We start from the raw sequence: 11,479 nt of genomic DNA on the forward strand, positions 1-11,479 counted from the left end.
TACAGACTGCATCATAGCCTGGCCTGATCTGTTTCTCTAACTTAAGTGTATTTGTCAACTTGTGAGGTGTATCCAAAAGGAAAATAAAAGCAGATCCCTACCTCACATCACACAAAACTGGCCCAAGCAGCAATGTGAAAGACAAGCCCTTCAGGCTCCTAGAAGAAAAATAATGTAAAATAATGGCTCTATGGCCTGACCCTGGGGCAGGGAAGGATTTCTTTCTTTCTTTCTTTTTTATTTTTTGGGTTTTTTTTTGGGGAGGGGGGTTGTTTGGCTGGTTGGTTGGGTTTTTATGTTTTGTTTTCTTTTTGTTTTGTTTTTCAAGTCAGGGTTTCTCTGTGTAACAGATCTGGCTGTGTCCTGGACTCTCTTTGTAGACCAGGCTGGCCTTGAACTCACAGAGCTATGCCTGCCTCTGCCTCCTGAGTGCTGAGATTAAAGGTGTGTGCCACCACACCTGGCTAGGGAAGGATTTCTTGTTCCTTTTCTTCATAGGTTGTGTTGTTGCTTATTGAGAAAAGATCTCCCCTAAGTGTCCCAGACTTAAACTTGCTATCCTCTTGCCTCTACCAGCCAAGTACTGAGATTCAGGCAAGAATTTCACATGGTTAGTTAGTTAGTTAGTTAGTTAGTTAGTTAGTTAGTTAGTTAGTTAGCTAGTTATCTACTTTTAGGGCAGTGGGGTTTGCACATGACAGGCAGGTGGGTAAGTTCTCTACCACTGTGCTACACCCCCACCCATTAAGGAATAACTCTTGAGGAGAAAAAGAAGGCGCCTAAGCCATTTGATAAAAAGGATTAAGAGGGGCAAGAAAGACAACTCAGCGGGGAAAGGCACTTGCTGCACAAACATGGCAACCTGAGTTCAATTCCCCAGGACCCACAAAAAAGAGAGAGAGAGAGAGAGCGCGCGCGAAGAGCCGAGGAGAGGAGAGAAGAATCACTAGAAAGGGTCCATGCTCTTTGGAACCGAGTGGCCTCCATTCTCAGCCGCCTTCTTTCCTTTCACCACCTCTGCAGCTGTTGGCACCTAGCGATGGAATCACTGCAGAAAGGCAGTCGGCACCGGCTGGCTCTGAGCATGTTTGCTCCCATCCCAGACCCTTCCCAGACACAGGGGGACTGGAGCACAGCTTGCTCTGAGCAGGAACTTTTCTCTCCTTTTTAAATTTATTTTTTAAACACACACAGGTATTTTTGTCTGCAGGTATGCTTGCTTAGTGCTCATCGAGGGCAGAAGAAGGAACTGAATCTCCTGGACAGAGTTACAGACGGTTGTGAGCTGTCCTGTGGGTGCTGGGAACCGACCCCAGGTCCTCAACAAATGTTAAGCAACTGGACAGACTTATTCCCCAAGACTGGAAGGGATTGGGACCAGCTGTGTTAGAAGCTGCTCAACAGGTACAGTGGTTATCGTGGTGGAGAAACGAAGCCACAAGGATAGAACAACAAAATACAACAAGGGGGACGATCTCAGAGGCTGCTGCTCAGTCAGTCTACCTCCAGGTTCGATGAGAGACCATGTCTCAAGAACCAAGGTTGAGAGCCATAGAAGACACCAACGTAGACCTCTGGCCTCCATCACTACTTATATGCCTGTATGCGACACACACACACACACACACACACACACACACACACACACACACCAATGTAATCCAAATATCCATTAACAATTGAATGCACAAATAGACTGAAAGATGTGTATGGTCATGGATTAGAATAATACATAGCAAAGCAGAGGATTAAAGTGAATAGGCTACATATACGAGCTGAAAAGCTATGGAAGGATGTGTTCAGCAGAAAGATCAAAGCAGGCCAAACTGAACACATACGATTACTTACTTGCATGGCAGTACAACAAAGGAGGACAAGAAACAATTAACATAAAATGCAGAGGGCTGGAGAGATGGCTCAGCGGTTAAGAGCACTGTCTGCTCTTCCAGAGGTCCTGAGTTCAATTCCCATCACCCACATGGTGGCTCACCACTATCTACACTGGGATCTGATCCCTCTTCTGGCATGCAGGTGTACATGCAAATAGAGCACTCATATACATAAAATAAAATATTTTTTTAATGTAGAGATAGCTGGGCGTGGTAGCACACACCTATAATCGCAGGTAGATCTCTGTGAGTTTCAGGCTAGCCTGGTCTACAGAGCCGAGTGCAGGACAGCCAGGGCTACATAGAGAAATCCTGTCTCAGGAAAAAAAAAATGTAGAGATGCTTGGCACAGTCATGGAGAGTGAGTGAAGGGAGCCGTGATGGAGAGGCACGTGACGTGCCTAAGACACTGAAACACTGGAGGCTGAAGAAAGGGCTGCAGTTAAGAGCACCTACTGCTCTTGCAGAGGACCTAGCTTTGGTTCTCAGCGCCCGCAAGGGTGGCTTTCCACCACCTGTCATACCAGTTCCAGGGACCTGAAACCCTCTGGCCTCTGTGGGCAGACCAATAGGTGGTACACATAAAATTATGCAGGAACACATTCATGCATATAAAATAAACATATAAATAATTTTTCTCATGCGAGTAGTGTCGACATAGGAGTATCCTGCATTATTATTTAAACTATTTTTATATATTATGTATACAAATTTATTTCATTAAAAATTTTTGTTCTTTAGAGAGGCACCGGAGAGGTGGCCTTTCCTTCAGCCATGTGAGGTTACTACAAGAAGCAAGAAGAGGCCTTCACTTCCTTCCTTCAGGAGCCAGCCATCTCCTTGACCTGGGCTGTCTGCCTTCAGGGTTCTGAGGACTGTATACGTGTCGTTTAAGCTGCTTGGGCTGTGGGATTATGGGTGTCATATGCCAAGCTCCCTGGGACAGAGATTTGTAAACTCAAGGGCCGTGGAGAGAAGCTGATATTTGTCACAACTAGGGTAGCTAGACCATAGCCCAGGAGAGTCTGGGGAGTCAGAATTGAAGACCACAGGATTCTGGAGCAGGTTGAGCACCATCCTTGTGGGTCATTTTGGCCAAGAGAAATCTAGAAAACACACTCACATTCACACACATTGACACACACACTCACATATACATACTCACACACACATATACACAATCACACATGCACACACACACACACACACACAGAATCTATTACCCAAATCCACCAATTTAACCTAACTTGGGCACAGCCAAGACATAAAAGAGGCAGCTAGAATCCAAGAAAAGCCACGGATACTGTACCTGCATCTGGGAAGTGACATTCCCTGAGGCTGCTGGGATTTGAGCTGGTTTCAAAGGCAGCAAAATCTATAAGGTCAGAGCCCTGCAAAGCTGAGAGAGACTCCCTGAGCCAGTGGGAGGATCAGGGTCTCAGAGCTCCAGTCAACTGTGGCTGCGACCTTGGTAAGGTCACTTGGCCTCTCTGACCCTCAGTGTCTTCGTTGGAAAAACAGAGGTGATAATGAATTCCATGTGCCCTGGATCCACACTGTCCTTAGTCTAACAGAATCACCAGAACCCCTGGGGACCTCCAGCCAACCTGCAGGAGTGGCAGTGCATGACACAGGGTGAGACCCAGCCTAGTGCACACTCTCATGCATGTGGAGGGGGCTGATCTTGGGGAGCCCTAGCCCCCCTATCCTCTGTAGGTGAGTGGGCAGCCCAATTTAGTGTTCGGGATGCGGGCACACTTCAAGACTAAGGTCACACACTGATCTTCACCCTCAAGCACGAGCTAAGGGAAGACAGTGGCTCCACTCCATCTTGGTGGACACTAGAAGGGACATGGGAACAACTATAAAAGTGGACAGAGGAGGCTGGCCCAGCTCTGTCCTCCAGCACCTCTGGCCCCTCCCCCTCCCCACTGGTGCCTCTGCCTTCTGTCAGGCCTGCCTCCCTTCGGTCTGCTTCAGGAATGCTGGTAACCCGAGACTCCTCACCTTGATCCTGGCTCCAAAACACACATTCAAACAGAAACAGGCCTGCTGCCACAATGTCCCAGCCAAGTGGAAAGCTTCCTGCCTGCACAAAGATGGGAGATGTGGGCCCTGCGAAGGAGGACAGGCTCTCCCTGACCCAACCTCCCTTCTCTGAGCCTGTCCCACTTCCTCTGCCCTTCCAGACCCTTCCAGATCTTTCCTCTGGCTCTCAGCTACAGAGAGGGAAATAGGGAGAGGAAATCCTTTGATCCCTTAACACTTTTCCTCCCTCTCCTTCTGGGCCCCCTGCTTCCTCTGAACTCTGCCCTTCTGCTTTCCTAGGGCTCCAGCCTCCTTGTCTCCAGAAGCCTGTCTTTTTTGGGGTGGGTAGGGGGTTGGTTTTTGTTTTTTTGTTTTTGTTTTTTCCGAGACAAGTTTTCTCTGTGTAGCCTTGGCTGTCCTGGACTCGCAGTGTAGACCAGGCTGGCCCCAAACTCACAGGGATGGCGTGCCTCTGCCTCCCATGTGCTGGGCTTAAAGGCTTGTGCCGCCACGCCCAGCTTCAGAAGCCTGTCCTTTATTCTGTGAGCGGTGACAGTTACGATGGCAACTGGGCAGTGAGCCTCTTTTCTGTTTATATATCCCTTTCCCACTGTTCTTGGATTTTAAAAAAATATTTATTATATATACAGTATGCATCAGATCACATTATAGATGATTGTGAGCCACCGTGTGGTTGCTGAGAATCAAACTCAGAACCTTTGGATGAGCAGTCAGTGCTCTTAACCGCTGAGCCATCTCTCCAGCCCCCTGTGCTCGTTTTTTGTTGTTGTTGTTGTTGTTTGTTTGTTTGTTTGTTTTTTCTCCCGGCCACACCCTGAGGTATCTTGAAGGGGATCCAAGAAGTAAGAAATTCAAGTGGCTTGCTCAAGCACAAAGCCAGGACGCTCAGGAGGCCTGATCTGGTTCCCTGAGCCCCCCTCCCTGCTCCCTCCCCCCCATTTTTTAAAGATCTATTTGTTATGTATACAATGTTTCGTCTGTAGGCCAGAAGAGGGCACCAGATCTCATTATAGATAGTTGTGAGCCACCATGTGGTTGCTGGCAATTGAACTCAGGACCTTTGAATGAGCAGCCAGTGCTCTTAACCTCCGAGCCATCTCTCCAGCCCGCCCCAGACCTTCCTGCTGTGTTTCCGCATGACCCAGGGAGCACATCTGGCCGCATCAGAAGCATGGAAAGCTGTGGGGCTACCCATGCAGGGAGGGGCACGTGGCAGTCGCTCAGGAAACCCTGACAGAAGGCATAATCTACACAGTCAGAGAGAGGCTCTGGGCAGGGAAGCTAGGCAGGTCCACTGGCAGAGCGCCCCCTGCTGGATTCTCTCCTTCCGTGGTTCCAGCTGTAGCCACCGCTTTCCTTTTGTGGGGTCCTTGCCCCACATCCAGAAACGGAACAATAGGGAGGTGTACGAGGTGTTCCCTTCTAACTCCAGCATGCTGCAGGCCACTGTTTCCCCCACCGCTTCTCTGTAGTTCCAGTGTCCTGGCTTTGCCATGCTCTCTGCCAGGCGTCCTACCGCAGCCCTTCCAGCCTGATGCCCAGGTGACAAGAAGGAGAGGCAGAGTCTCATATGGCCGTGGGACGAAGAAGAGAGGTCACTCCTGCAGCTTGGAAAAGCATCTCCCTGCTCCTCTCAGGCATCTTCCTTCATCTCTTCTCCTGTCAATCATCCAATCCAAACGTGCCCCGCCCCGCAAAGGGAAAGCAGACAACTGCATGGACAGGAGTGACTGGACTTGTCCCGGCGGGACAGGAAGTCCCCAGACACACACGCACACACAATGGGTCTCTGTAGCGAAAGCAGACAATGGAGATATTAATAGCAGCGTGTTCTGTCGCCACAGTTGACAGGCGTCGCTTAAGCACTGACTGGCGTTTGGTAGCCCACTCAGTACCATGTGCTCAGTTTGCCTGTTGAAAATGATCGAGTGCCTGCCCTGCTCTCCCTTCTCCTCCTCTCCCCTCCCCTCCCCTGCTCTGCCTTCCCCTGCCCTTGGCTGTGTGACCTTAAGCACATAGCCTAACCTCTCTGAGTCTCAGACTTCACATCTATAAAATGGGGAGAAGAAAAATAAAAATAAAAATAAAAAAACCAAAACGATTCCTTCCCAGCTTTTCTCAAATCCTCAAAATATCACTGCCAGGACAAAGTGATATGTAAAACAGACTGAGACACACACTATGAACTCTGTGAATACAGACATCACACAATCACACATGCCCTTTAAACTCTAGGGTCACATACCTCACATGAATGTATTACATCTTCCAAAGTGTCTCTCTTGTCCCCAGCTAATCCCCTTCCTACTTTTCCAGCTCTAGGGATTTCTCCTCTGTCACCAAAGACATAGCACCAGTTGACAGGGCTGGGGGGAGTGGATGGACACAGCGGATGTGTCAGAAGTGCTCCATCACTATCATAAACACCTGAGAAAACCATTTTGAGGGACAGAGGATTAGCACTGCCTCATGGCTTTTGAGGTCTCAGCTTGGTCTGCTGGCTCCATTGCTTCTGGGCCTCTGTAAAGGCAGAGCTTCATGGTGGGGGGTGGGGGGGTACGGTGGTGTGCGAGAAAGCAGAAGAGAGTGAATGGGTGTACGACACCCCCTTCTAGGCCAGATGTGGTGGTGCACACCTGTAATCCCAACACTCAGGAGGCAGAGGCAGGCAGATATCTGTGAGTTCGAGGCCAGCTTGGTCTACAAAGTGAGTCTAGGACAGCCAGGGCTCTGATACATAGAGAAACCCTGTCTTGAATCGCCCCCCCACCCCACCCCCAGAAAAAGATACCCCCTTCTAGGACACATACCTAGTGACTTCTTCCAAAAACCAGACACCACCTCTTAGTTCCCAATGACACCATCAGCTCCTGGGTTTAACAGCACCGGTCAGGAAAACAATAAAGCCGACCATGTGGGGTTTGTCGGTTTGTCGAGGGTGGGAGAGGGAAGCAATGGAATGAGAAACAGTGAGAGTCCAGCAGGGGGCGCTCTGCCCACAGGCAACACTCAGAAGGGCGTTGAGTAATCGTTCTCAACCTGTAAGCTACCCTCTTGGGGTTCAAGAACGACCCTTTCACAGAGATCAAATATCAGATATCCTGCATATAATATATTTACACTACGATTTATAACAGTAGCAAATTTACAGTTATGAAATAGCAACTAAATAATTTTATGGTTGGGGGGCAGGGGGTCACCACAACACTAGGAATTGTATTAAAGAGTTGCAAGCATCTGGAAGGTTGAGAAGCACTAGTGTAGAGTAACTAAGCTGGGGCAGATGAGGCAGCTGACCCACCCCACTGCCATGTTCTGAGAAGAGGGGAGCTCAGCTGTGTTTTAAAGCCCGGTGGATATTTGACGGTGCATAAGACACGGCCCTTGTTCTCAAAGGTCTCTCACCTGTGCAGCCCAAGGGAAGCCTACACCTTAGACAGCTGCCCTCCTACTAAGCCTTGCTGTTGAACCCGTATTTACATTTTAATTGAAAGAAGAATCTGGTATAAGCCCTCACGTATTTATAAAGGTCTTTATTTACCGCCTCACAGACTGGTTTTGGCCAGGCAAAGACTTTTAAGTTCCAAACATGTCCAGGAGACCTTTGAAGAGCTAATCCAATTAGCCCATTGTCTCCCGGAATTCAGTACAACTGATGCAAACTCTGACTCCCCCACAACTCATGTCTTTGCCAGCAATCTCATCGCTAAGACTCCATCTTACCCTGGATGCCCATGAGTTCCATCACGAGCAAGTAATCTTCTTCTATTATTTCTTAGATTGTTTCTTCCTTTAAATTATCTTGCCGGGCATGGTGGCACACGCCTTTAATCCCAGCACTCGGGAGGCAGGCAGACTGCTGTGAGTTCGAGGCCAGCCTGGTCTACAAAGCAAGTCCAGGACAGCCAAGGCTACACAGAGAAACCCTATCTCGAAAAATATATATATATATATATTTGTTCTTTTAGGCAGGCATTAGAATATATGGTTGTCCGACCCGTCTGGTAACTCATGTTGCTAGAATTCTGCTTCAGTCTGCCCACCTGTGATGTCAATGCTTACCTGCCAGGGGGCGTGGCCCTGCCCAGGGCTATATAAAAGGACAAACTCTCATGGTCTCTCTATCTACTCTCTGTGTCTCTCTCTTCTTCTCACTCTTCCTGTCTCTGTCTCTCTCTGGGGTCCCCCTTTCCCCCTTTCCTTCTCCCCACCCCCACATGCTCATTTAATAAACTCCTCTATAACATAATCTCTGGCATCTGGCACCTTATTATCTTAATTCCTATTATCCTATATCATTACCTATTGTCATTCTCTTTATATTAAACATAAAACATGTTGTGTAACTTTTCTTTCTTTCCCATTTTCTGTATTTGCTTCATTTGGGGGGCTGTTTGTTTACATCTATGCTCACCATATTATTCAGTCTGTTTTACCTACTTTTCTCAAAGCTGCCTGTTACTTAAGCTAAGTTGGGTTCTTTAACAAACAAGTCTTTAAAAACTGTTTCTGAGCAGGACGATGATGGCACACACCTTTACTCCCAGCCCTTGGGAGGCAGAGGCAGGCGGGTCTCTGAGTTCGAGGCCAGCCTGGTCTGCAGAGCGAGTCCAGGACAGCCAGAGCTATTACACAGGGAAACTCTGCCTCAAACAAAACAAAAAGGTTCTGTGCAAAAAAAGTATTTGGAACCTGATACTGGAAAGTACCTGCAGGGCCACCAGGGCAGCAAGATGAGGAAGAGAGGCAGCCAAGGAAGTATGTGTTGTCAAGTCAGCCATCCCAGTCAACCATGCTGGGAAATGCCAGGGCAGACCACACTGGGACTCATTCCAAGCAAGGAGTGGGAGATCAGGGTGTTTCATGACAGGTCCTATCGACCATTGGCTGAGGGCGACTTCCAGGACAAAAAGTGTTAATCCTTTGCTGCATCAGGTAGGTGGACAGTCAGTAAAGAGAACGCTAGGGTGGAGCGAGGAAGGAAGCCAAGTAAAGAAATACAGCCGCTCCCAGTTAGAGCCGAGTCTCTGTGAACGGAAGTGGTGTGAGGAGCACACTTGAGCGAGGGATCCATACAGTTGAATTAATGGCTACTGTGGTTGTCTCCTGCGCCTCTGAAGACTGGCTAATGACTTCTATTATACGCCTTTCTATGTCCTTAAGTGCTGGCCCATGTTTTATGGAGCTTGGTGTTGCTCTTTAATGGTTTTGTCTTTTATTGCTTTGAGAGGCCTTTGTCACTTGCCTGGAGCCAGTGTGAGGCCGAGACCATGTGTGGCACTCTGCTCTCAAGGCTGCCTTGGGGACAGGGATGTCTCCTCTTACTCCGGGGTTCCCGCAGCTGCCCAGCACCACTCCGGTTCCTATTTCTCCCAGCCACATCTGAGACTTGGTCCTCAGGCTTGAAAGTCAAGAGCCACTGCTTACTGCTTCCTGGCAGAACGGGGAGAGAGAGGGGTCAACAAGGCTTACTGTTCTAGGTGCTACTTCCCAAGACAGATTTTCTTTTTTTCTTTTTTTTTTTTTTTTAAGTTTTTAAAAGTATTCCTGAATGCTACAAATGTGGGTGCCAGCCCCACGTAGTGACCACGCCTGTAATCCCAGCACACGGGAGTCTGAAGCTCCAGGACAGCCTTGCAAAACAAGATTCGGATGTCGGACCTGTGCTCTCATTGAACCTGGTTATGTTGGTGAGATGAACGAACGGGCAGCTACGTTTGCCAGGTGTGGCCATGGCCATTCCTGCCACTCCTGCCGAATGTGGCATCTGTGTTTTCCTTGAAGTTGCACAAATCACACCAGATGTTCCAGGAGTTAGGATCAGAGAGTTATAGCACTTGGGACATATTGTTTAATTTTTTTTTTCCCAGTTGGAACCTCATGTGACCCAGGCTGATGGATACCTTTGAACTCCTTGTCTCACTTTTATCTCCCAAATGCTGGGATTTCAGGTGGACGTCTACACACGTGGCTTTATGTGGTGCTAAGGACCAAACCCAGGGCTTGGTGCATGCTGGGAAAGCACACTAAGATCTGAGCCAAATCCCCAGGCCACGGTGTTACATACCATTTACCTAATAACCTATGTATTATATGGAATACACTAACAGTCAAAATTATTTATTTGACTGAAATTTGAAATTAGCTGAGAGTCCTGTACTTTATCTGCCTACCATGCTGAGAACCGAGGCCTGGGGACTCCTGTGTGTCCAGGACTAACCAAGCCCCTTTGTGGAAGCCTTTGTTTTTAGGGTTCCTCCTTGTTTATTTTGAAAAAAAAAAAAGGTCCACAGCAGGGCCATGGCAGTTAATGTCTGGCATGTGGAAGGAGCACAGTAAATATTTACAGACTGACGTAATGAGCTTAGATGCTAGGCTTCCTGCTCTGCAGAGGTCGGAGTCCACAGAGGGCGGAAAAAAGAGGCATGAGACACACACCTGGGTTTCATGGTGAGGGCAGGCATGAAAGGCTTCTAGGGTGAAGTCAGACCTGACCTGGGAGTAGAAGGGACAGCCAAAGCTTCTAGAATGTGGTGAGACCTGAGCTGCAGGCAACTAAAGCAAGTGTCAGGAGAGGGGTGAGCTTGGAATCTGAGGGGTCGGCTGGGACCAGTCAGGCCTCGAGGATGTGGGCAGAGAGTGTTATCCTCTGTGGGGGACGGGGACAACAGAAGGGCTTGAGCTCAGGAACAGTGAAAGGAGGATGTGACACTGCTGTACCCAGATTGTGAGACACTCCCCCCCACCAAGAAAAAGACCACCAGGACTCAATACCAATGCAATACACACGAGGACCTTTAATTTTTCTACTCAAGTCGGGCTCTGGCCAGTCACCAACACAGTGGTATCCAGAAAGAACCTCGAACTCTGAGCTGAGGGTAAACTTATGGGTTCCTATCCCTCCCAGCACCCCAAAGCAGGGGAGTTCCAACCTGGCAAGCATCTATTGGTTGAGTAACATAAGGAGGTCTAATGTCTAAAGGTGACAGGCTACAGAAATAGGCTCCAAGACCACCCATGGCTTAGCTTTCTTTGTTCTCTTTGTTCACTTGTCCATGGAAGTGTCTGGTTTCTTATTAGCCCTATCTCCAGCAGGCAGAAAGGAATGTGGCCATAAAACTGGGTCTCTTATCAACTCTATCTCCCGTGGGACCCTTCAGGTCAGTCATTAGGCAACGCTATCTCTGATGGGGCTGCTCTTTGCAGCTGGCCAGATTATCTCCTGTGGGCCTGTTTCTTAACCTTTGCCCCTGAAATCCAATTTTAGTTCTTCTGGCATCTCAACACCTGCATCCTAACACAGGGTTTTCTTTCTGTGGGGGAAGGGGAGCCTAACACTCAGGCTCATTAAGTCAATCTGTAAATGTGACATTATCTTTGTAAGCTCTCCTTTCCCAAGATAGCTCTCATCCTTTTGTTCCAAAGAGACAGATGCCCAGTATGATCAAAGCTGCCACCTTCTGGTGATGCTCTCAGGGCTCCTTGAGGATGCTTACTTTGTTGCTAGCACAGAGCTGCTGGTGGTGGTGATGGTGTGATGG

The sequence above is a fragment of the Acomys minous genome, assembly GCF_964271855.1.
Source record: "Acomys minous genome assembly, chromosome: 12".
In the NCBI taxonomy this organism is placed as follows: domain Eukaryota; kingdom Metazoa; phylum Chordata; class Mammalia; order Rodentia; family Muridae; genus Acomys; species Acomys minous.